The 26,265-nt window shown below is 37.3% G+C and overlaps 1 protein-coding gene across 1 annotated transcript in view; it reads right to left on the bottom strand.

Annotated features, from left to right (window-relative positions):
• Positions 1–12,017, bottom strand: part of SPoCk (secretory pathway calcium atpase) — a 328,667-nt gene extending 316,650 nt beyond the window's left edge. The window contains exon 1 of the mRNA XM_081745872.1: positions 11,712–12,017. The gene's annotated coding sequence lies outside the window, so the exon portion shown is untranslated. The remainder of the gene's footprint in view (positions 1–11,711) is intronic.
• Positions 12,018–26,265: the final 14,248 nt, after the last annotated feature.

The raw sequence follows: 26,265 nt of genomic DNA, 5'->3' as shown, positions 1-26,265 counted from the left end.
TGGACACGGAAATTGCTGTTGATAATAAACAAATGAATAAATATAATAAAACAAAGACAAATGGTTTGGTAGCTCTGCAACTAGTTTTATAGGAAAGGTGTTTAGAAGAGTGCGCTGGCATTGATTTCATATAAAATTTTGAACCTAGGGCAAAGCTTACCTTCTGCTGAAGAGAGAAAAAGGCATACTGACATTTTTATTAGATCAAGACATTTGTTCAAAACCATTCAACAAAGCAATTACATTGCATTTTATGAGAGCAATCACTTACGCTGTAACTTTAGTAGCTTTATATGATGCACTTTTAGGATTTTATATGTTGAAAAGTGAACACTAAATACGTACATACACTACAAATAGCCTATTATATACTGTTTCTTTTATTTTTAGTGTTCAAATTAAAACTTTTAAAGAGAAATAAATACTTTTACTATTAAATTCAGTCTTGCCAGATGTTTATTAAATAAATCTATATTGTTCCGAAGCACGTCACGAGTGAACAAAGTTCTCTTATGGTGAAATAGTGTTGGAGAAGCTGGACTAAATGAACGGATATTACCACATTCGACGTACTCACAAATATCATTCAATGCACTCTTTACTACCAGCCAGATGAATATTTTTGTTATTCGAGAACTAATATAATGGTACATGAAAAATGAATTTTTGGAATAAGGATTTATTTCGAAAACTACAAATCAGATGTTGTGGTTTAATACTATTATAGTACGTGATTCGTTCAATATATAAGTTTTCTAAGCTGTTCAAAATTATTTTTTAATATATATTTCTAAACTATAAATACATGTGTAGGTGGTGCCTTCGTCACCTCTCCACATAATTCCCATTGAGATTCAGGCACTTGTATCACCGTTGTAAAGCTCACAGATGACGAGAAGAACCCTAAAACAGGGGTAGCGGGGAAAGGTCAATGACACGGTCAAGTCCATTTTCGGTTTTTGAGGTGTGGTCTATACTTAGATGTCGTCTGCCACTCCGGGTAAAGTTATATGTGTGCTATTCCGAGGTGTCATTTGAAACCCCCGTGCGAAAAGTGGGCAAGCCCATACCTACGTCACACTACTTCTGCTAGGGTTCTTCTCGTCATCTGTGAGCTGTACCAATTTGTGAAAACCCTTTGTTAAAAAAAGTCAGGGGTTTTGAAAAAAAAAAACTATTTCTCACTCTCTTGACATTCCGCTTATGTCGAACCCGAACTCTTCTTCAGGGGAACGCAATTCGACATAAGTTACCAGGTCTCTTCTTCTTCACGATAACGCCTCCCGCCACTCAGCACACAAACAAAACACAACATTGAAGAATTAGGATGGGAACGGCTGCTCCACTCTCCATATAGCCTCAATTTAGCGCCGAGTTACTTCCATCTTTTTCCGGTATTAAAGTCTGCATTGCAAAATAAAGCGAAATGTGAGGAGAGCCCTGATTTTTTGCAAAGGGTTTGTACAGATTTGTGCAACGGTGAGACAAATGCCTGAATCTCAATGGAAATTATGTGGTGAGATAGGAAAAGGACCCACCTACACATGTATGTATATTTTTACAAATATATTTTACATTTTAGAGAAATTTACATATTGAACGACCCACGCACTTTTATTCTGAGCCTATAAAGTGTATAAAGTAGGAGTAACATACAGGGTGTCTCAAAAGTTCCCTGACAAGAGGGTAACTCTGTTATAATCAGAGCTACAACAAAATGTAAGAGGGAAAACCGTCTCCAAATATGCCGTTTTCAATCTAAAGTGAAGAAATTGTTTTTTAAATCGGACGAGTCGTTTGGGCTGTACACTGTTTATGCGCCTAATGGTAAACGTAAATGCAACGTTGCCATTTACCTGAAATGCCATTTGCCTTGTATCAATCATGTTCGGACAATATTAGAATAAAAAGTTTAAGAATTTAGCATAATTTTGAGTTTCATCTCATTAACTAGAGGGGAGAGCACGGGGGCTCAGTGGTAGAACCAGTGGCGTATTTACGATTTTGTTGCGGGAGGGGCTTTGCTAACTTTCGGGGGGGGGCTTTGCCTGAAAATATGAAAATTCTGCAAGATATTTCATAAAATTTACTATAGTATGTAAGATTTCGGGAGGACTTAAGCCTGGAAGCCCCCCCTAAATACGTCACTGGGTAGAACGTTTACTTCTGGTCAATAGGGTCTCCGGTTCGATTCCCAGCCAAGTAAATTTGTGGCGGACAACATGATGTCCATGGATTTTGTCGGGGTACTCTCGTTTTCTCCATTCCACCGATTCTTCCATCATCATTCATTTGCCTTAATCATGCGTCTCCCTTAGTCTAAAAAGGATAAATTGTGGGACGTTAAACTCAAAAAAGTTCATTTCAAAGAAATTCATTTAACTCATTAATCATACCATGCACTGTCGTCTTCTTCCTGCTGGAACCTAAAAGCACTATTCATTACACTGTAGACTTCAGAATCAATTTCACGTTGATATTGAATAACATATGGCGTTATTATCGTACAACATACATTTTTAGATTTTCGTAAAACAAACTTGAAATCGATTTTGTCGCAAACTACGGATAACGATTTACACTCAACCATATGATTTTATGCAGTTCAATTAAATATGTCGATTTTTACAAGTGAAGGATACACAGAAATAACGAATGCAGTTCATTTTTAAACGTTTTGAGGAAAAGCGATTTAAAAGTGTAAGGACCATTTTCAATTTGTTCTCGACATTAGGCCCGCAACCAGCCACAGAGGTTTTGGGAGGTCATGAATATGTTAGGGGAAGCCAAGTCATTAAAAATTATCTTAAACATAGCTAAATAGCGTTTTTTTTTTGTATTAATAATAGCATTTTGTGTCAAGGTCTAGGGGGCCGGGCCCCCTAGCCCCCTCTAGTTGCGGGCCTGTCGACAATTATTACGTCATGTATTTGTTCTTAAGTAATACACAGTTTTATTGAATCCTACATCATGTAGATTGCAATGATTAACAGTTACAAATAAAAAAATTCAGTTACAGAACAAAAATTCAGAACCTTCCTTGAATAAACAATACATGCAGGGGCGGATTAGCGGGGGGCTATAGCCCCGGGCCCACATTCTGAACAAAATCTCAAGTGGCTACCTAAAAAGAATAATGAAAATACAATCATCATCATAAAATAAAATATGACCAAAAAATATACAACATATTCCCTTAACTTTGCTACTGTACTTTCACACAAATGTATTAGGTATAGTTAGCAGGGGCTTCATATTTTTTTCTAGCTCCAAGCCTCCAGATGGGTTAATCCAGCCCTGAATACATGCGTAGAGATAATATTTCACCTTGTCTCTTGTTTGCGGGAGGGAAGGGGTCTTTTCTGAAAGTCACTTTCTTCGTCCATCTCATTTTCGTACATTCTCAATGAACGGAAGTACTGTTAAGCTTCTGGTCCACAGAATTGCTTCAAGAATTGTAAGTCTTCAAATGTTGTACGCGAAATTCCAACAGGCTGTCCCTGCTGTATTGGAGACAATGAATCTGCTTTCAGTTCTCCAACTTGACAGGTTTCTATGATTTTGTACGTTTCATATGGACCAAAGTATGACTTTCGAAAGTGAACCTCTGTTGACACGAACTGAACTCGTCTTGGCATTGAATCAGTAGGACTATGGAACTGAGGACTTCGATCATTCTTCTGATGGACCTGTGGATTTTGATCGTTTTTCCAAAGTACCTTCCAAAGTCCAAAACACAAATTCCAGGGACATTGGTCACATTTTCGAAATTTACATTTTACTATATGTAAGACCACTATTCGTTGTGTAAAACGGTAATAACAACTCAAAAACAAAAAAAAAAAAAAAAAAAATGGACTTAGATCGTTATTCCCGTGTACCCTTCAAGTGTAATATTTTGGCTTCTCTCTTTAACATTATACAAGGTGTTTGAAAACAACACCAACAACGTTTGGGAGGTGATTCCTGACACCGAAATAAGACAAAAGGTATAGACAAACCTGGGTGCACAAATGCTTGCTTTTGGAGTTATTAGCTGCCGAAAACATGAAAAAAATGAATTTTAATGGTCCATAGCTCTTAAAACTATGGGATCTACCGTAGTCGTGTCAAGACTTCAGTTAGGAACCACAATGTGCCCTATCCAAATATCCAAGTTTCAAAATCCTCTGGTACTTGAGCAACAATTTGTATACAGGTAGTTGGAGAGTATTTCAAATTATATGCCCGTAGCCAAACTCCTTATATAAAAATTGCTTCGTGACTACCCTAAGATTCTGAAACATGCATTTTTGGATAGAGTACGTATTAGTTTCTAAGTAAAGTCTTGACCCAACTACGGTAGATTCCATAGTTTTGGAGCTATGGACCTTTAAATTAGATTTTTTTCTTTTCATGATTTCGGCACCCTATAACTCCGAAAGGAAGCATTTACGCACCCAGGTTGGACTATACTTTTTGTCATATCTTGGTGTCAGGAATCGCCTCCCAAAGGTTGTCGGTGTTGTTTATAAACACCCTGTACATTGCTTTTAAATGCATGTACCAAAAAATTAGGTCCATCATATTATTTTCCACAAAAGACACCTGTTCCTTACAAACCTACTTTCATCATTAACGTATTTAGTGAATCACGATCTAATAATAAAAACCACATTTCAACAGAGCAATCCAGAAATCAGAATAATTGGTGAATATAGTACATTGTAACGTATGTAATTTTTTTTATCTTTACACAAAACGGTAATATTTGTTGTAATCGGTTACTAGATGAAATACAATCTGAATTTTCCATGTGAAATTGCCCTTTCCGTTACAGAAGCTTTCTCCCTAAGATGTTACCTTCCAGGCGATATACAGTATTATTCTTTCTTGTTAATTATCGTTATAGAACGAAAACAGTAAGGGATAACGTGTAATAACTTTTTGATATGGCTTCAGCGTCCGAGGAACAGGTTCTATCTTTGATCTTATTCCTCTATTGCAACTAGTAGTTATAGATGCACTACTTCAGTGGCGTATTTAGGGGGGTGGCTTCCGGGCTTAAGCCCCCCCCCCCGAAATCTTACTTAGTATAGTAAAGTAAATGAAATATCTTGCAGAATTTTCACATTTCCAGGGAAAGGCCTTCCCCCCCGAAAGTTAGCAAAGCCCCTCCCGAAACAAAATCGTAAATACGCCACTGCACTACTTGAAGTTCGAGTATTCAATTCGCATAGTTTGGATGCCTTAGTTTCATCCTGTGAAACACACTCATTTGTTTTTCATTTTTTTTTTCATGGAAATTCCAGATGTTTTTCTCCTGTGCAGGCACCAATCTTTACATTCACTTCATAGAATTACGGTCTTCACTTCGAAATAAATTTCAGAAGTTGTTAAAACCATGGGCGTCTCTGGCGGGGGGACAAGGGGGACGCGTTCCCCCAATATAGTACAAAATATTGAATTTACCGAGCGAAGTAGCTCAAGTGGTAGAGCGTTGGTTTCGCATTCGGGAGGTCGTGGGTTCGATTCCCGCTGCCGACCATCCTGACTGGGGTTTTCCAGGGTTTCCCTCAGTTCTACCAGGCGAATGCCGGGATGGTACCTACTAAACAGGCCCTGGCCGATGCCTTCCCAAATCCTTTCCATTGTTGTTGTTGTTGTTGTTAGATATCCAGTGTAAAATGGCCTCTGAGCTGTATCTGGTGGTTGTTAAATAAATAAATAAATATTTTATTTTAATTAATTAATTTACTAACGACAAAATAATATATAAATAATGATAATTATATTTATTTGGAATATAATATTCAGGCTGTGAAACGATTTTAACACGAGTTCTTAATATACTTCAGGCGGTCGGTCCGTGAAGGTAAGCAGAAAAATAACAAATGGAATCGAAGACAATAAACAGGTTGGGCTAGGTAGTACCATTTAAATCACTTTCTTTGATGTCCCCCCCAAATTTTATTTGCCAGAGACGCCAGTGATTAAAACCACATTAAACTGTGCTAATACTTGTCAAATGCATTTGAAATGCTTTTTTCTTTTCTTTTTCTTCTTTTTTTTAGGTAACATTAAAGAAAATCGTATTTCCTTATTACTAATAGAACTCCAACTGACCAAAGCGGTAAATATATTTTAAGATTATATATTTGTGTTACACTTTCGGCTATGTAACATGTCTGAGGAAGACTACGTTACATAGCCGAAACTGTAACACAAATATATATATATACTGCTTTGGTGAGTTGGAGTTTTATGAGTAATCTTGAATTTTCCAAAGCTACAATAAATAATTTATCGTATTTCTTATAATAAATAGTATTTTGGGCATTACGGAAGTTTGAGAAGAAATATTTATATAAGAAATATGGAGAAAATAAAATGGACAGAGAGAGTAACAAATGAAGATGTTTTGAAACGGATAGGAGAGAAATGGATGCTTCTAGCGATTGGATTGGATCTGGCCAATTGGATTGGACACATCTTGCGAACAAATTGTCTTTTTCACACCGCCATAGAAGGATGTAAGGAAAGCAAAGAAGAACACTGATGGATGATTTGAGAAACAGAAGAAAGTATTGGGAGTTAAAAGAGAAAGCTGAAGATAGAGAAACGTGGAAGAAAATTTTCCAGGCCTAAATCTAAAATTAAAAGAGAAGGAAAAACTCCTTCCATGACCTGCTAAAAAGGCAGAATACTTAATAATAATAATAATAATAATAATAATAATAATAATAATAATAATAATAATAATAATAATAATAATAATAATAATAATGCTAACAAGCTATGAATAAGGTGAATTCAACTTCCCTCCTTCTAGAAGCTAATTCGCCCCTCTTCTTGCCTCAGTGTTCTCGCTATGAGCGTGATTTTCCTTAATGAATTGACAAACAAAACATTTCTTTAACGCAGGACTATAAGGTTTTCAAATAAACGATCTCTCTGCTGGTCAGTTCACCTACAAATGAATTTTAAATGCGTATGTGAGTTATCTTTCCAAAATTAAATACGTACATCTAATTACTTTTTTTTTTTTTTTTTTTTTTTACCTCAACGAATTCGTGATGCTGTGAGGAACGGTATGACAAGAGCGATTCCAAATTCTCTTAGCCATGGAACTTTCATTAACCTATCTCCGTTTCTCTCTCTCTCTCTCTCTTCGTTGTCACGACTATGCACTTGTTTCACAAGATATTACCCTGCCACGCAATGCATGACTTCACTCTCAAGTGCTCCTAGCACAGATGTTCTTCTGAGTTTCTAGCAATTTCTTATAAATCAGAGGCTGTTTACCTTTCCGACTTCAAAACTACATTAAAAAAAAGAAAAAAAAAGGCTGAGTTAACACAATGATTCTGTTTCCCTTAGTTATGTTAAATTTTGACCCACGTCTGGTGCTACTTCAAGTCCATCTGACTTTGGAGTACATTGTTAAAAATATAGTGGTTAAACCAAGTATCTCACATAACCGAGAATAAGGGCAAGAATATCGGAAACAGATGGCAGCACTTCGGGTAACGTAAATTTTTGTCAGAAAATTCGTATCCTTCCAAACTATTTACGCCGAAGAAGTAATTTGTTGTTCATTTCTGGGCATAAATGTCAAATAAAACTTTACTCATACTAAAAGGAAAAATCTGATACAAATTCTTAATGTCAGTTATTTAGATATTTATTGTATCCGTGCAAAGCAAGAAGCATCTAAAAATTACGGTATAACGGTATCTATTTGATACACAGAACTTTTAGGCAGCTGTGATAGCTTTGTTTAGTTATTGTTCTAAGGAGCTGGTGTATTACTAACAACACAACGTATAATACTAACAAAATATATATAGAAACAAAGAAAGAATATCGTGACGTTTCCGTATTTCTTCATGTATTTACTTCTTTAGCAGTGTCACGGCGTTATTTTCACATTGCTCAACACCATATACAAGTGTCAAACTGGTAACACTAGGCCTGTGTTAACCGCAACCATGGGCGGAGCTAGGAATTGTCTGCTGGGAGGGGGCAGACCTTTTGGTCGGTCTCGGTGGTCTTGACATGTTTCCATCTGATAGGTGGCATTTTTATTTTTGTCAAAATGTTGGGGGGGGGGCAATGCCCCCTCATAACTCCGCCCATGACCGCAACATCGGACCTTTGGTATTGATATAACACGCTAAGTGGTAGTCATGGTGGGATTATACTACTAGTCTGTGTTAAAACTGGGTTGTCTTTATTTTTTGCTGTGTATAGTTATAAATAAGTACAGAAAGTTTTAGGGTACGGCTATACCCATCCGTTTATTAACAGATATCAGAACAGTAATAATGGAAATATCTGTTTAATGTCCCACAATTATGTCCTTTAGACTAAGGGAGACGATGACTACGCCTAGTGAATGATGATAGAATTGAATGTTGTCCACCACAAACTTACTCTGCCAGGGGTCGAACCATGGATCCTACGCACCAGAAGTAAGTCCTCTACCACTGAAGAATCAGAACAACGATAAGAGATAATACGAAGCTTTCTTGGGGGGGGGGCAATCCATTTAGCGTCGCAAGAATAGACTACAACTCAATTATTAGGTATCTATTCAAACCGGAAGTAGCAGAAATGAACAATTTCCTGTTTTAATGTGACCATCATAGAGCAAGATTGGTAATAAATAGCGAAAAATGTTTTTCTCTTTTTTGAATCGATTCTGCGTCCCAAGTGTAGATTTCATCTTCATCCTCATCTATCTATTAAAACCGGAAATGGTAGAAAGCCACTCTCATTTAAGGTTTCAATTCATCTGCATTAGCAGAAAACCGTAATTGTTTTCTCATACGAATTTAACATCACAGAAATAAATTTCATCTCGAGTTCTTTCTTTCCTACTAAAACCGGAAGTTGTGAAAATGTATGGTTTCCGGTCGTTCAGTGCAACAACGCTAACAGATAACGAGAAGCAGTTTTTTCGTTATGAATTCAGTACCCAAAGAATACGTTTCATCTGTGACTTCATCCCTATATTGCAACCAGGAGTGGTTAAATGTATTACCACTTCCGGTTCCAATGTTGATTTTTTAAGAGGAAAACTATATTAGGAGGCGACCAATAGATTCGTGACCCTACGAATAGACTATTATTCTTGTACTGAAACCGGAAGTAGAGAAACTAGTACATTTCCGGTTTCAATACTGATTCTCAGTCATAGGTAACAGAAAACTATTTGTGTGTGTGTGGATTCAGTGTCCAAAGAACAAATTTAATCAACCGGAAGTTATAGCTCTACTGCTTCCGGTTTTAGTATTCAATTCGCATAGTTTGTAAGTGTTATAAAAATAAAGGACTTACAAAAATGCAACAAATGGCCCCATTTGACATGCATTCAGCGCTCATAGTTAGGTTTGATGAATCGTTATGCATTATGAAACACTTCAGTGCATAGTATCTTGATTTTACGCAGATTAATATGCCACCCAGGGCTGTAACTTGTGGAGGGTAGGGGGCAACTGAGCCCCCAGGGAAGTTCCCCGTCGTTCAAGGGGGGCCCACTATACGACAAAATATCTTATTCCATATACGATACGAACATGAAACTATAAATGAAGCATCAAACAGGTACACTACACTGCATAAACAAAACCGCACACAAAAAGTAAATAAGTTAAAACAAAAATGAGTCGTGGACCCATTTCAGTAAAAAATGTCTACTATTGGCGGTCCTAGAATTAATATTTATTCGTATAGCTTTGAGATTTGTCAATATTGTCCCCTTAATTAATACGTCATGTATGGAACGGGCCCAGGGAAGTAACTAACGGCCCCGCTGACCCTGCCATGCTGGAGGGCCCACAGGCTCCGGGAGCCCATGAAGAGTAATAAAAATGGAAAGAGGGGGCCCAAGAATTAGAAAACCAACTTTTTTCTAGGGGTCCCCAATACCCATATTAATGCTTGCCCCAGTGGTCGAAGTGAGACAGTATGCGGTGGTATGCCATACCGCCTCTGGTTTTTCATTGATGAAGGCATACCGCCTATGGTTTTTCAGTTATCTAGACATACCGTCATGTAAGAGTAGATGCTAAATACCTTTAATAAATCCATTTTTATACATAGAAATTGACGAATAGCTTTGCATGTAAACATATTTTACTTCTTGTTTAGAAATAATTCCTAAGCTGACAATGCCGACACTTTTATTTTTTCCTACCTTTTATTTTAAAATGAGGTGTCTTCAAAGAAGTTCATCTACTTTATACAGTATAGTGATGTCCCATATTGAATTGTTTCTTCCTTATCTGTGTGTGTCTTTTTGTCTTAATGAACATAAATGTCTTGTTTTGAGAATGGACGGATTTAGAGGTTGTCTGCTATGAAGGGCGAATCATCCAGGGGTTTGGCTTTGGAATACTCCTCAGTCGCAGGGGCGGATCCAGGACCGACTTCTGGGGGGGGGCGATGGGTTGTCATACTGCTACTTTTAAGGGCTACAAACTTTGGGATTGGGTTTGGGATTGGGATTGGGGGTGGTTATATATAAAATAAGAAAGTTTCCTCTTCTGGGGGGGGGCGATCGCCCCCCCCCTGGATCCACCCCTGCTCAGTCGAGTGGGGGTCCGGAAGTTTTCGCGCAGGAAATTGTTAATATAAAAACTCGATTCTTGAGCATTTTCGTCTATAATTCTCCATAATACGACATAAGGGGATATTTCACATTCTTTTTCTCAGGGAGTTGTTGGCAGGGGATGAAAGTCTCTCATGCCTCCCCCCGGTAACTACAGAGAAGCTCTCCAATGGTTTTTAGTCATTATATAAATGAAATGTAATATTTTAGGCTACATACCGTCACTGTATTTCAACATTTAGATAGCCAGTACCGGTATGTCGAATCAAAGGTCGTAATAAAACATACCGCCCCTGCTTTGGTTCCACTTCGAACACTGGCTTGCCCCCCACAAAAAAATCTAAGTTACGGCGCTGATGCCCAGCTGCATAACTAAAAGCTTGAGGGCCCTCCCCCAGACAGCGTGGGGCCATTTCATGATTTACGTCCCATTTCATGATTTTGGGGCCCCTAATGGTTTGGGGGCCCTTCCGCAATGCGGGGTCTGCGGAGCCCTTATTTACGCTCCTGCTGATGCCACCGGAATCAAACACTGATCTACAATTTTCAGATTAGAAAATCTATTTTTTAAATTAGAATGCATATGAAATTTTGCTTGTAATAAGAGGCGAATGAAATATAACACGATAAATTTTCAGAAATATGTAAATAATAGCTTAAATTAATTTTGACCATCAATAAACTAAAGAGGCCTATGCCCCCTGGACCCTAGGTACATCCACCACTGCTTGAACAGTCCCTCACGAAATTCTAGATATGCCACAAGTAGGCTAGGCCGATATCCAAATAAAAAAAATGGATTATATAGGCATAGTATAATGATAATACTCTACAAAAATATTTAGCTTTCAAAATACACGATTTTCTTCTTTCTCAACACGGTAAAGTTGAAGTCATATTCTAAACAGATACCATGTTTGTCGGATTTATGTCCCCCTCTAGAAGAATATGACAACGCCACTGAGCAGTGTATACAAGTGACAACTTACTAAATGTCATTTATAACATTAACATGTGAATGAATATGCATTTGCCATATGCACAGTTCATTAATATGCATTTTCCAAATTTGAAACAAACTAACGAAAATTACTAATCTGTATTTATTTCCTTTTACCTTCTCTTCGCCGAGTAAAATACTGTGATATTCTCTGGTTGAGCCATAGCGCTTTCCACGCCATGTAAAAGTTGGATCCGAGTCCCAATGTGCGGGAATGGTTGCTGTTGTTAATTTAGCCGCTGATTGGTAGAACACGACAGGTAAACACTGTTTTTCGACACTTTTTTTTTCTTGTTACACTTCACTATTAAAACACTTCCACGCACATAATTAACAAAACACACACGCGCAACCAATACAAATGTGTCTCACAACATTACACGGCAAGTTTTTCTTGTATAAAAGTTTATCGTCTGCTAACTGTGCGAGGAGAGGAAAACGTCGTCAGTGGTTGTTGTGTTGACCTTGAATGATGGAGACTCGCTCTCAGGTACTTACGATGCTTTCACTCCATTTATTTCACTCACCATTACTCGGCTCGGCTTGTCTGGGTTTCCACTCTGACTCAGTGAGTGACATTGTATGTAGCCCAAACCGATACGCTCCGCTGGAAATTCTTTTTTGCGGATTCGCAATCAAGTGGAAAAAAGTAGTGCAAGAAGTGAGCGTCGGGATTGTCCGGCAATTGGAAGAAAAGTAATCGCTCCTCTGATTTCACTTTTCAAAATTTGCAATGACAAGGGCATTAGCTCTTGTCATTATTATTATTATTATTATTATTATTATTATTACTATTATTATTATTATTATTATTATTATTATTATTATTATTATTATTATTATTCCACGATTATGCTTCTCAAACTTAAGGATAAGGATAGCGACAGGGGCACCGCATCCGATAGTGCTTCAATGCTCGAGCACCTCCAGTATTTGTGTGGGTGTGCTCACCATTCACACAATAGAGAAAGAACAACAACAACAACAAACACACACAAAAAAAGGAAATTATTTTCGAACTTTTCCCAGAGTTTCTTGAATGCCACTTCCAGAGGTCATGGTTTTTTAATAGAGCGCAGAAGGTGAGGGATAAAAGACTGTAATTTTAAATAAAGACAAGCTTTTCATTTTAATTCGTTGCATTGTATAGATTATCATTACACAAAAACATCTGCTTAAATTTTCTTTTTGCTTCCTTTCCTTTTATACAGTGGCGGATCTAGCTTCTTGCCGAGGGACCTAAGCCCCCAGTTTTTTGAGCGACAAAAATAATTAAAGTTATTTATATATCCTTGAAAATTTATAGTAAGCTTTGTCTGTTTATTCTTTATTGGCAATGATTTGAAACATTAGATATAATTTCGGTTGCAGTTTTTCTGTTGAAACTATCACAATCTCGGTTCTAGCTGTCCCCCCAGTTTTTACTTTCTAGATCCGCCACTGCTTTCATACTTTGTAAGATTAGCGCTCAGAATTGCATGATGAGTTCTAAGAGCGCAGGAAAAGAGAGTAGGTAGGGGTGGGGTGTTAGAACCCTAGAAGCTCCCTGGGCTATGCCGTCATAACTTCTTCAAGAATTATTTCCACTATGAAAAAAAATGTTCTAAAATATCTATGACTGCATTTTCAGTAGAGTTAATTTCCAAAATTTTTCTTGAGCGGGCTCCAGACGCCTTGCTAACCCTAAGAGTACTCCCAGAACCTTCAACTGTGCACTGTGAATTAGAGCACCACTGATTTTCAAATTTTTGCGTTCTGGGAGGCGGTGATGACGTAATGAACGAAATGATGAAATGAAGAAATGGTAAGAAACTGGACAATCCCGTCAAAAGCCACTTGGTGAGAGCTGGCACCGAACCTGAACCCTCACACACCAGATCCTCTCTTCAGTAACTTAGATAAGAAAAAGTTGAACTTGGCGCAAACAATATTCGTGCTAGATAAGGAATTTCTCCTAACGTCATTGGCCCGCTATTTAATTTTGCCCAGGTCCAGCATATCGACAGAGCTACCCTGAAAATATTTTTTTTAGACCGTATGATATCGTCCTTTCTTTTGTATTATTTTGAAAATCAAGTTTCTATCAATCACACTGATATCCACCAACCATGAGTTCACTTCGCCATGCTAATAGTAAAAAGGCTTTAAAAATTATAATTCTTCAGCTTTAACTATTTTGAATCGGAACGAGAAGCAGATATAGTGAAGTTGTTACTTTCCATGAAGAATCTTCTTCCTCTCCTCCCTTATCGTGAGGTCTCGGCTATCGCCCGACTTGCCCCACCGACGAGACGGCCCCGATTATTTGACGTCCTCATTACATATGAATGGTAAAATTACACACTGGTTGATACTACTCACTACTGGAACTTTAATTTGAGGACCGCACCACAATAATTTTATTCCTAAAAATTTCAAATTCCTCCATCATATATTTCCCAATTTTTCTTAGTTCTCCTCCTACGATGATGTGTTATTTTTATATTCCATATAATAATAATAGTAATAATAATAATAATAATAATAATAATAATAATAATAATAATAATAATAATAATAATAATAATAATAATAATAATAATAATAATAATAAATACAGAAGGTGTCAAATGTGTCGAGGAACAATAGAACATGTCATAATTGGATGTGCAGTGATGATACAAACGAAATATAAGGAGGAACATGACAACAAGGCAAAAATCATACTTAAGAAATAATATAGCCTAAATGAAACAATATAATACCAGAAATACCGTATTACAAGTCAATCGGAAGCCATTTTATAGATGTACAAACATAAATTTTTAGTGGGACAGACTAAAGAACGATGCCAACCGACAAAGCAGTACAACAAAGTAGGCCGGACTTTAAAGTAATGAAATCACTGAATAACGGACACCAATGAAAACGGTTCTTTGTTCGTAAATGATAAATGTCCGTTCAGTGGCGGATCTAGCCTGAGACCAGGGGGGTCATACCCCCAGTTTTTTGAGTGACAAAAATAATTTAAGCTATTATCATAAGTTTATAGTAAATTCATGATATACCTATGATCGACTGGGTTCTGGCAGCCAACCTCCCAGTTTTTAGCTTCTAGATCCTCCACTGTGTCCGTTACAGAGAAGTTACACAAATAGTTTGGACTTTGGGTGAGAGGTTACCATATACTGATGTGAGCTTCAATTGTTACCACTTGTAAAAATTAGCTTAAAAAAGGATAGTCTGAGCTTTCTAATTTAGGTTTCCTAGCGTAATTACTTTTTGTGATAAGTAACTCAATGCAAATAGCATCATTAGTATAATTTTGTATATGTTAAATTTCTTTTTGTGTAAATAAAATTGTAATTAAGTATGGAAGGTGTTGTTCAGATTATGTACACTTTCAGTGGAGGAGTGCGTTAAAAACAAATTTTATGAAAAAAAGAGGAATAAATGGATATTATAATTTGTAAAAAAAAAGTGATAGTCCTTAAGTGAATTATAAGAAAAAGCCTTGAAAAGAGGAACCATTAATATGTTTTTCCTTTGTTATAATAACTTGTCCTAAGGGACAACGGTGATAGAAGCTAATGAAACTTTTTAATTGCAAAAAATCATAAAGCACTTAATTTGAAATTAAGAACTGATAAAATTTGGTAATATATTGGGGATTCAGGCTGGTAGAGGGGAGAGTGAAAACGGGGAAACCACTTGTAAAAATTAGCGAGAAAAAAAGACAAGCTGAGCTTTCTAGTTTTGATTTCTTAGCGTAATTAATTTTGGTGACAAGTAACTCAAATATACAACTAGCATCATTAATATCATCTTGTATATATTAAATTTCTCTTTGTGTAAATAAAATTGTAATTAAGCATTTGGAGGTAAAACAGGTTCTTTTACTTAATTTCTACCAAAAAAAAAACCTACCTCTTATTCACAAATACGACAGCGTGGGATACTGTTTGTCAGTAAATAATATAATGTAAAATCATCTACCATACCTAACTAAATATATTTAATTCAGCATTTTTATTAATCAATATTTATATTGGTGCTTACGACATTTGAGGCTGTCTCGTGAGGTCGTCTCATTATTGAGACGAGAAGTGATGCAAGCAGCGTCTCCCCTCGTGATCAACGCTAAAAGTATTCCACATTACTTTTTACATTTCTCATAGCTTTAGCTTTCCAGTCTAATCAGGCCATGATTTCAAAACGAGTTAAAACAAGCTGAACGAGCGACCCATTTACCATACTCAACTCGACTCGAAATTCGACCTCAAAAACAGTGACTCGGCTCGGAAGTCGACTCGAGAAAATTATCTTTGACAAGACTCGTGCCCATCCCTAGTGGCAGAGCTCTTACCTCTGGTGCGTCGGGTCCTTGGTTCGATTCCCGGTCAAGTAACTTTGAGGTGCACAACATCGTGTCCATGGGTTTACATGGAATACTCCCGTTTCCTCCTACATTCCCATTCTTCTAAAGTAATTCTTCCATCGTCATTCACTTGTCTTAATCAACCACCTTCTTCAACGTTAAGGACATAATCGTGGGACGTTAAACTCAAAGGTTACATTTATTACTGAAAATATGAACAGAACTAAGCAATCAAGATGATTTATGACTTTCTTGTTGAAATGTGTTGAGAACGCTAGTTTGTTTGTTAACTGCTGGATTAGATCAAGGAGTTCATTGATGTTCTATCGTTAAGATTGCAGAAAGTATTTTCTCTACTGAATAAGTAAAAGTCGAGAATAATTCCTGTCCGTTATAAAGGAATTATTAGAATGTTGGGGTGAAAGACCACTGTTTCGCCCATATCTCAGATTGCCCGCAAAAGAGAGGCTTCTCTTACTTATATATATATATATATATATGGCGAGAAAAAAAGTTTGTTCGTAATATGGAGGTCTCTGCTATTGAGAGGTGTTCGTTAACCGAAGTTTCACTGTATTAAGTAAGGAATAAAAAAGATATCCAATATCGGATCTAGGCTGGGAGCCGAGGGGGCGTAGACCCATCAGTTTTTTGAGTGAAAAAAATAATTTAAGCTTATATATATATATATATATATATATATATATATATATATATATATATATATATATATATATATATATATATATACACTAGCCTTTGGCTAGCTGGGGGCTACGCCTTCAAACCCCCGCGTTTGCTCGGCCTACGGCCTCGCATCTCTTATGTATCAGCCTTTGGATCAATAGTGAATTTCGTTCATTTGCTCTTTATATTTTTTGAATTTGCCCAGCTGGGGACTTCGCCCCCACACCGGCGCCTTTGCACGGCCTACGGCCTCGCACCTCTTAAAACCAAAATTCTACGCATTTCAAGTTCCTTTTCCTATTTCAACTATCTAAAAGATAAGATTTTATATCCCAAGAAATCGCTCATTTAAATAACATGAGAATTTCTTCATCCCCTCCTTAGACCCCTTAAAAACTAAAAAATATTCACTGTTGGCAATTTTCCTGTAGGTTAGTCCCGGAAGGCTACAATCATGCGAAATTTTATTATTCTAAGCCTGCTGGAAGTGCCTAAACATTTTGGGGTGTAGAAGATGTCCCATATAAATAACATGGGAAAGATTTTTCAGTTCCCCATAAAACCACTCTACACTTGAAAATTTTTATTTCTGAAGATTCAGTTAGATAACGCTAACGAAAACGTACAAGCATACCGAATTTCAAGTTTTTATTCCAATTTCAGGTACCTAAAACATGAGATTATAGATCCAAAAAAAGACCCCTTTAAATAACATGGCTAAATTCTTCATCTCCTCTTTAGACCCCCTAAAAATTAAAAATATTCACTTTTGGTAATTTTCCTGTCGGTTAATTCCGGAAACCTACAATCATGCCAAATTTAATAATTGTAGCCCTACAGGAAGTGCTCAATAATTTATGTCAGCTCATGTAATTTTATATATAGTTAGGATGTATTTAGTCATTATTATAGAAACATTTATTAGTTGTTACTCAAAGATTTGACTACAAATTGTCATATACAATAGTAGAAAAGTTGTAATTTTTGTAATTTTTCATTATTTACAATTTTACTAATATCAAGAACGCTTAAACTCTTGTCTGTCTCTTTACTTTCTTATTCGCCTGTTCTGCGTGCCTCTTGTTTCGCTTTGCTGGCCTCAGATTCCGAACATTTATATATTGTTGAAAGTTTATAGTAAACTCATGCTATACCAGTGGCGTATTTACGATTTTGTTTCGGGGAGGGCTTTGCTAACTTTCGGGAGGGGCTTTGACTGAAAATGTGAAAATTCTGCAAGATATTTCATATAATTTACTATAGTATGTAAGATTTCGGGTGGGGCTTAAGCCCGGAAGCCCACCCCTAAATACGCCACTGTGCTATACCTATCATAGTCTGACTTCTGGTTGGCTACCCCTTTCCAGCTTTTACCTTGTAGATCCGCCACAGAAGATCTCCTGCGTAATATATATCACAATATCAAACACAACACTGCAGAAGGAAAATTAAAAATAAATAAATAATTTTAAAAAATGGGCATCGTGACTCCCTATAGGTTTGTTTTTAGTAGGCTACGGATATTTAGGGACTTCAAACAGGAAACATAGACACAATAGTCAGTAAAACAGTCGTTTTCATTCTGGAAATTTCCATGTCCAAGATCCTTCTCGCAGTGGACGACCAGTCATAGATAAAGTGGATTATATTCTGTCAAAGAGCAAGACCAGCAAGTAAACAGTCATGGCATCGCCAATAACCTAATCATCCATTTGCAGTGTTAAATCATTTAGAGAAAGCTTGCTGACAAGTGTTCTTTCCCTTGGTTGTATGCAAACCGCCTTACTTTATCGAATTTATGGTTGCAGTGTATTTTAGGATAGGTTTTATCAGGCGTTGTCGGAATTATTTCATTTTAAAAACATAATTAATTAGTTATTACTTTTTCATTTTTAAATATGTATAAACCTTCCTTGGGAATAGCTTATTTAGAAAAACACTTGGCATCAGGGGTGGACTGGCTATGTAAAAAGGGCGCGGTCACATACTCTGGGAGGGCGCCGTCCATCCGAGGCTTTCGGTTGTATGGAATACCCCCTCCTAATAAAAGAAAGTGCCGGGGGGCTTCCCCGGAAAATTAGTACACAAAAAACAACAAAAGATTAAGTAGCTATTGCAGTTAATCACGACAGAATTATACAAATTCAATATTTTCATAAACAAACAAAGATACTTTGAGTACTAAATACGAGGCGTGTTTTTTTTTTTTAAGTAAGGTCCGTTTTGTTGTAGACACTAGTAGTTCGCGCGCATACCGCAACTAGCGTGTGCGTCGTGTACCGGCATGCCTCGGGAACAACTGTGCTCAATTTCAACTCTGTAGCTGACCTGTACGGTTGTGTTCTGTGCTTTCACAATGTTTAAGACTATCAAGTCGCCCGCCGCGTGTGAGGTTCGCTCAGTGATACGGTTTTTGTCAGCAAGTAACCTGTCTGCTGCAGAAATTCATCGACAGATTTGCGAAGTGTACGGTGATACTGTTATGAGTGCAAGCAAAGTGTGTAAGTGGGTACGAGAATTCAAAAATGGCCGTGACAACGTCCATGATGAGGACCGCTCCGATCGCCCTTCTTCGATTACAGACGATTTGGTGGCTTCAGTTGAAGCGAGGGTTCGTGAGAACAGGCGCTTCACAATAACAGGTCTCTTAAGCGAATTTCCTGAAAACCAGTGCTTTACAAAATTGTTTCTGAACACCTAAAGTTTAGGAAACTGTGCTCCCGTTGGATCCCAAAACTCCTGAAGAGGACCACAAAAAACAAAGATTTGAGTGTGCCATGAAGTTCTTGACTCGTTATCACGAAGAAGGTGACGGCTTCTTGAGTCAGATCGTAACTGGATACGAAACATGGGTTTCGCATATCACGCCCGAATAGAAGCAACAGAGCATGGAATGGAGACACACAAACTCGTCTGTAAAGGTGAAGGCCAAACAGACTCTGTCCCAGCGCAAAATCATGGCGTCGGTGTTTTGTTGGTTGACTTCATGCAACGAGGAACCACTATCAATGCAGAAGCATATTGCCAAACCCTGTGAAAGCTACGCAGAGCGATTCAAAACAAACGACGCGGCATGCTGGCAAAGGGCATTGTTCTTCCCCATGACAATGCAAGACCTCACACTGCAGGTCAGTTCCGCGATTTGTTGGACAGTTTTGACTGGGAAGTTTTAGACCATCCACCCTACAGTCCTGATCTTGCACCGAGGGATTACAATCTGTTCCTTCACCTCAAACAACACCTCAGTGGTAACCGTTACAATGATGACGACGATGTGAAAACGGCAGTGAACTTTTGGTTATCGGAGCAGGCGGCAAGTTTTTATGAAGAGGTTATTTTGAAATTGGTTGAGAGGTATTGAGAGGTGTTGAGACTACAAAAATCACAACAGTTGTTTAAATTCTTCGGCTACATTTGTTAACAGCCTAATTATAACTGAAGATTTGAGTTAAGTTTGGGTCTTATGCTATTTTTCATACTTCTATCCTTTTAAAGCTATGTTCATCATAACATTAACTTATTTTCCATTTCCATTTTTCTATTTTTAAAACCGTTAATAAAAAGTATACATGAAACATTTACTACAAATTAACAAAAGTAAATTTAGAATTATATACCTACCTAGAGAAAAGAGAAATTCAAAAACAAAACTGGAAAATGAAAATAAAGTCACTGCTTTATGCTTGAAGGAGCCTTCGCATCTCCTTGCTTTTCTCACACATTTTGTCAATAATAAGATTGTTGTCTATTTTGGTCAGAATGTCTCTTTCTGAGTTCATCAAGAACAATGATTCCAGATGTTCATCTATAAGTCTTGAACGGAGTCTTGTTTTTATGTAACGCCACTAGCGCCTCTAACGGCGGGAGTGGGAGGGAGAGACATGTAAAAATAATCCAAAATGACCGAGATTAGAGTCAAATCAATATATTTCGAAGTCGCTGAGATCATTCATGGTACCACCAAAGCCTAAAACAGAAAGGGCAAGGCCGTAGGCCGAGTAAAGACGGGATCTGGGGGCGGAGCAGTGGGGGTGGGAGGGTTGATATATAAAAATCATCCAAAATGACCGATATTAGAGTCAAATCTATAAATTTCAGGGTCCCTAAGATCATTATAATGACATTCCCAAAGCCAAAAACAGAAAGAGCGAGGCCGCAGGCCGAGCAAATACTGGGATTTGGAGCGGAGCGTGGGGTTGGTAAGGGTGATATGTAAAAATCGTCCAAAATGACCGATATTAGTGTCAAATCTATATATTTAGGGGTAAATCTAATATCATTAATAGCATTCCCACGCCGAAAACAGAAAGAGCGAGGCCGCAGGCCGAGCAAATACCGGGGTCTGGGGTGGAGCTCTAGCTGGCCAAAGGCTAGCGAATTTAAAAATAATTATGTAGCCTTGTTTTTTTTTTTTTTTTTTATGTGTTCAGAGAGGAAATTGTGCTTCTTCCCGAGGCTAAGACGGGTCTTAGCCAGTGGCGAAGGGTGATAGTTTCAAGAGGGTAGGCCCAATGTTCTACTACTACTACTACTAATAATAATAATAGTAAAATGAAATAGATTAGATATAAACGGATCTCAATTTTCATAATAAAATTGACGTATGTGAATCATAGATGATTTTAATTCGTCATAATGCAATTTAATTGTTTTAATTGGCGTGATCGGGTGGGGAAGATTGACTATCATATTATCTGCGCTTTACGAGAAACTTATGTTGTTTAGTCTACATGTACTAAACAAACTCTGCTTGTAAAATTTTGTCTTTAATTATATTGTTCAAAACACGTGAAAAGCATTCAATCAAGATATTTTGTGTGTCACTTAATTTCCTTTTAAAAACAGAATCAGACTTAAATATTTTTATACGCTGCTCTTTATTTCAACAACTACAAATATATATATTGTACCAATGCATGCAGAACTCTCTTGCCCTCTGTTTGTTCTATTTTCAACACAAGCGTTGGTCTTCGTTCCTTAATAACACATTAATTTTCAAAAGACCACTGACATAGAAGATTCTTTAATAGGAATTATATTACGTATATTCATATTCTCGACTTACTGACATTTTCTCTCATTCACTTTTGTAAAAAAAAAAAAAAAAAAAAAATATCTCAAAAACACATACTCTTTCTAAAGAATTCAATGAGTCTGATATTGTAAGGTTTGTGCCAACGCAACGGAATAAAGGGGCATTAGTTTGCGATAATAGGCGTAATGCCTTTAGAATTACTTGTTCCAGCTTTTGCGTTGCGTTCGAGTCCGCAAAATTAAGTAAAGTTGGAACGGAATGGAGCCCACGTTATCTTGCTCTTTATTTGTTTGATATATCGAATCGAAATCGAAGGTCTCGAGAGAATGAAAGTCGATAAGCGCTGAGGCCGGTCTCCTTCGTAGCGTAGAGTGATTATTGTACTCTACGCTTTGCAGGTTATTACCAACACGTTCTCTCGCGGGATTTTCTGAGTAGCTAGGCGGTAGTTCTACTGCCGCCTGAGACACTGCTCGGTGAGCCTCCCAGCAGTGGTGCCAACTACGATTTCTTTATCGAACAATTTTTTTTTCAACTTAGAAAATATAATGCATTCTGTGCAAGGGAAATGAATTAATTATAAATTATAATTTCTGAAAGTAAATGGGTAGGCCGGGCCTCAGGGCCTCTTACCACCCTTCGCCACTGGTCTTAGCCCCTCCCGAGGAGGGCGCAAAGGCACTTATGTGAGGAGGGCGCACCTGCCATCGGGCCGGTACTTGATTATGGCCAGTCCACCCCTGCTTGGCATAACAGCTCATTTTGTGGGACTAAGCCTCCTCCAGCGCCACCTGCTAGTGACCAGCCGTACTACGTTCAGACTATCGGCTAGCACGTGGTCAGTGCGTTGCGATGTCCTGTCCCTAACAGGAGCTAGCATCAGGGGGTCTTTAGACCTAGAATAGTTTATTCGATCAGTGAAAAACGCATAGAAATATGAGCAATGGTTCTTGAGATAATCGTGTATGGCCATACATCCAAACATACACACATAACAGGTCAAACAGAGAACCTGCTTATTTGAAGTCGGTTAAAAATACGAAAATAAATGGGCTTGGGAAATTTTCAATTCAGATTCTTAATTATTAGAGCAACCCACATTATGCTATTTTTTTTGCTTAATTATGCTTTATATTTTTCCAAATTATGCTTTATTATGCTTTATTGTTAATTTCAATCATTATTTAACATAAATCGTGTATAATGTATAATATATTCTAAATATCTTGATCTATTGATTAATATTTTATGCAACCAGTTTCTTTCATATTTAATGAACTTTCTACTTAATGCACTGTAAAGAGATATGCTTTACTCGAGTCAATCTTTTTATCACTTGTGTGCCCCTTAGAGGTGCATATATGCAAAAAGGGAAAGTAAAAGATGCCATCAAGAGTGGTCAAGCTCAAGAGGTACACATGTGGAGCTCTTGTGCATTTTCTGTACATTTCGAATCATCATACATAACCGCAGTTACATTTAGAATAAAACTATTGTTTATTCATTGTTGGCGGAAAGTTTTCTTCTTGTTTCCTTTTTTTTCCTTCTTTTCTCCACTTCAAAGGATTACGCCGAAAAATTTACAGAAATAAAAATAAGCTTTTCATTGTTGTATTGTTATGTTCTCAAAGGTTTTGCACTGTAAATATTGGTTAAAAATATTAATATAGTATAGTAGTTAATATAATATACTTGCAGTTAAACACAATTTTCCAAGAATTGTGCTATATATTTTAAATTATGCTTTATGCTTTATTTTCCAAAATTGTTTTATTATGCTTTTAAAATTAATTCCTTCTGGAACCTTGGACAACCACAACCATGTTGAAGGTAACAACCATATGTGTAAATTGCTGTTATGCTTTTTATGCTTTTGGGTTGCCCTATTAATTATGTTACTCAACCCAATATTGTTTGGCGTGTCAGAATCTTTCCGACCAAAGCTGCATAATGAGTAAAGACTTTAAATTGCTTTATCAGAGGTGTGTATTTCACTGCGCCACTTTCAAAGTAGTCAGTGTGGCGCCAAACTTAAATCGGTTATACGATCGAAACATCGCCTCTGTGAGTTGGGAGACCCGAGTACGATTCCCGGCGAGAACTCATGTGATTCGGATCCCCTGTTAAGATGTAGGTCAACGTCTCACATAGCCTCGGTGCTCAACGGGAAGTTAAACTAAAAAAAAAAATTATAATAATAAAATTAAACCGAAACTTTGCAAAACAAAATGTCGCGGGTCAAAATCTCACGTTGCCAAAACCTCACGGACCAACTCTCGCTGAGCTAAAACTTGCAGGCCGAGATCTCGCCCAGACAATACCTCGCCATAACAATATGGGCAATCCTTACAGCATAAGCAGCGGTAACTATCCAAGTTTCTGATGCATTAATCACAATCCTTCAATATGCGCACCCTTTTCACATGACACACATCTACACGGTAATCAAATTCTTCCCATACTCGGAGTAGATCGTCCGCCATTATGGTCTGCAGTGTATGCGTTATCCTATCAGAAGCTTCCTCAAGGGATACGAGCATTGACGGTGCATGAACTCTCTTTAACAAACTCCCCAAAGAGAGAAATTGCATGGTGTTAAATCCGGAGAACGGGGTGGCCAAGGAAGATGGTTCTTATCTTTTGTTGCAGCACGTCCAATCCAGTGATAGTGAGGAACACGAGTAAGAAGTTCTTGTACCTTCCAGCGAAATGAGGCGGAGCACCGCCCTGTTGCAAAATGTAATAATCATAATTGAAGTTCACATAATATTTTACTGGTGCTGTTACCTGGGCACACAATATCATTGTATATGCAATTGAGAGTTTAGTTGGAGTTTTTCTTTATTCAGCATCGGATAGGAACAAGAAACAATCGTAAAGTGATATTTTGGAAGAAATGTTTTAAAGTTGTAAATTTCTTAGGATTCACTATTAACAGCGGGCATACCATTTGATTCGATTCAAACCTATTTCTCATTTGTGCAATTATAATATCAAATCCTTCCTTAGCATGATGCTAGTTTTTATTGTGTGTGTGATATATTTATACGAATACAGCATGTATTTCACAGTATTTGCTCGAATATTAAAAAATACGTAGGTGTAGCAAATTACTTCAAAGGTATTTCACTACTTGCAGCATTTCTTATGGCAAAATTTGTAAATTGCATTTACGTGCAAGTACACACAATGAGAAACTGAAGACAAAATAAAACTTCTTCATGCTGTAGCGGTTTTCTATATGTCTCCCCTACACCTAACTTTTGTTTGACCCAATGCACTTCATTCTGAATGTTCTAGAGTCACCAAATCAACTCATTTCTATCTTCATTGACGAAATGTATAACTCTTGAATTGAAATCCCACCTCGTTTCAGATAGCATCGGGAGATGTCCATGTCACAAGCATCTGATTAAGGTTGCTACTGACAATTAGCGAAGAATTTCCTTATGCAACTGATTGTTAAATACAAGCGTTGCACAATCAAATTTATCTGGTATGCACAATAGTGAACACAAATTCAAAAGGGGGGCCGCGATGGCTCAGTGGTAGTGCGTTCACCTTTGGTGCTTGGGGTCCAGGGTTCAAACTCTGCTCCCGCCACGTGAACTTTGTGGTGGACAAACACCGTGTGCGTGTGTTTTCTCGGGGTTCTCCCGTTTCCTCCCATTTTCTTCATTCCACCATTTCATTCATTTCTCATAATCACCGTCTCCTTTAGACTAACCGGCATAACCGTGGGACGTAAAACTTAAACATTTCATTTCATTTTTCATTTTTTCAAATTCAAAAGAAAAAAATCATTAAATTTGCACACTATCGTGAACCCTTTTCACTACCGCTGCATCATCGTGAATTTGGGTCACAAGCTTCTCTTTCAAATGAAACTACCCAGGTTTCCTTTGGTAACATATTATATAACACTAGTTAACAAAGGTTTTGTTACATAAAAGGAAATACCTGTTCTTAAAGGAACTTTTTGCGCTGAATTCGAATATGCACTCGGTTTTTCTCCATCACGTACAGTTTTCCCGTAACAGAGGGATTTTCGGGAAAATCCCTCAAAAATTTTCCTTTTTGTTTATTTTACACCCCAAGATCTTGTCCCCTTGCATATATACTAACATAGAAATTATACCTAAGTATACTTTGATTCATATTTAACAAACCCTCCAAGTTTCGTAATAATCGCTTTATTCTTTCTAGAGAAATAAATATGTTTGTATGTATACTGTGTGTACTGTTTATTGCACCTTATAGTAATGCTTTCAGATCTCTTAAGTTGAGGTAAAACGTTTTGCTTTATTACCACAAACACATATATAAAATATAATACAACATAATTTACAAGTGTGACAATTTACAATAAACAATAATACAAATGTACCAAAAGGTCATGAAAAGACAATCAAAACTATCACAATATATGAAACTTCCATTGGGTTACAAAAACGTACACTACTTCCTTCTTTTGTAAGAAATGTTGCATTCTCTAACAAGACCCCAACAATAGTCCCCCATCATTGAAGGATCCCATCGTCCCTGGTACCTTTTCTCCATTGCCATTATATCTTGGTGGAATCTTTCCCCCT

Source organism: Thermobia domestica, chromosome 18 (genome assembly GCF_964235325.1).
Source record: "Thermobia domestica chromosome 18, izTheDome1.hap1.1, whole genome shotgun sequence".
Taxonomy (NCBI): Eukaryota; Metazoa; Arthropoda; class Insecta; order Zygentoma; family Lepismatidae; genus Thermobia; species Thermobia domestica.
This window is presented reverse-complemented; position numbering and strand designations above follow the sequence as displayed.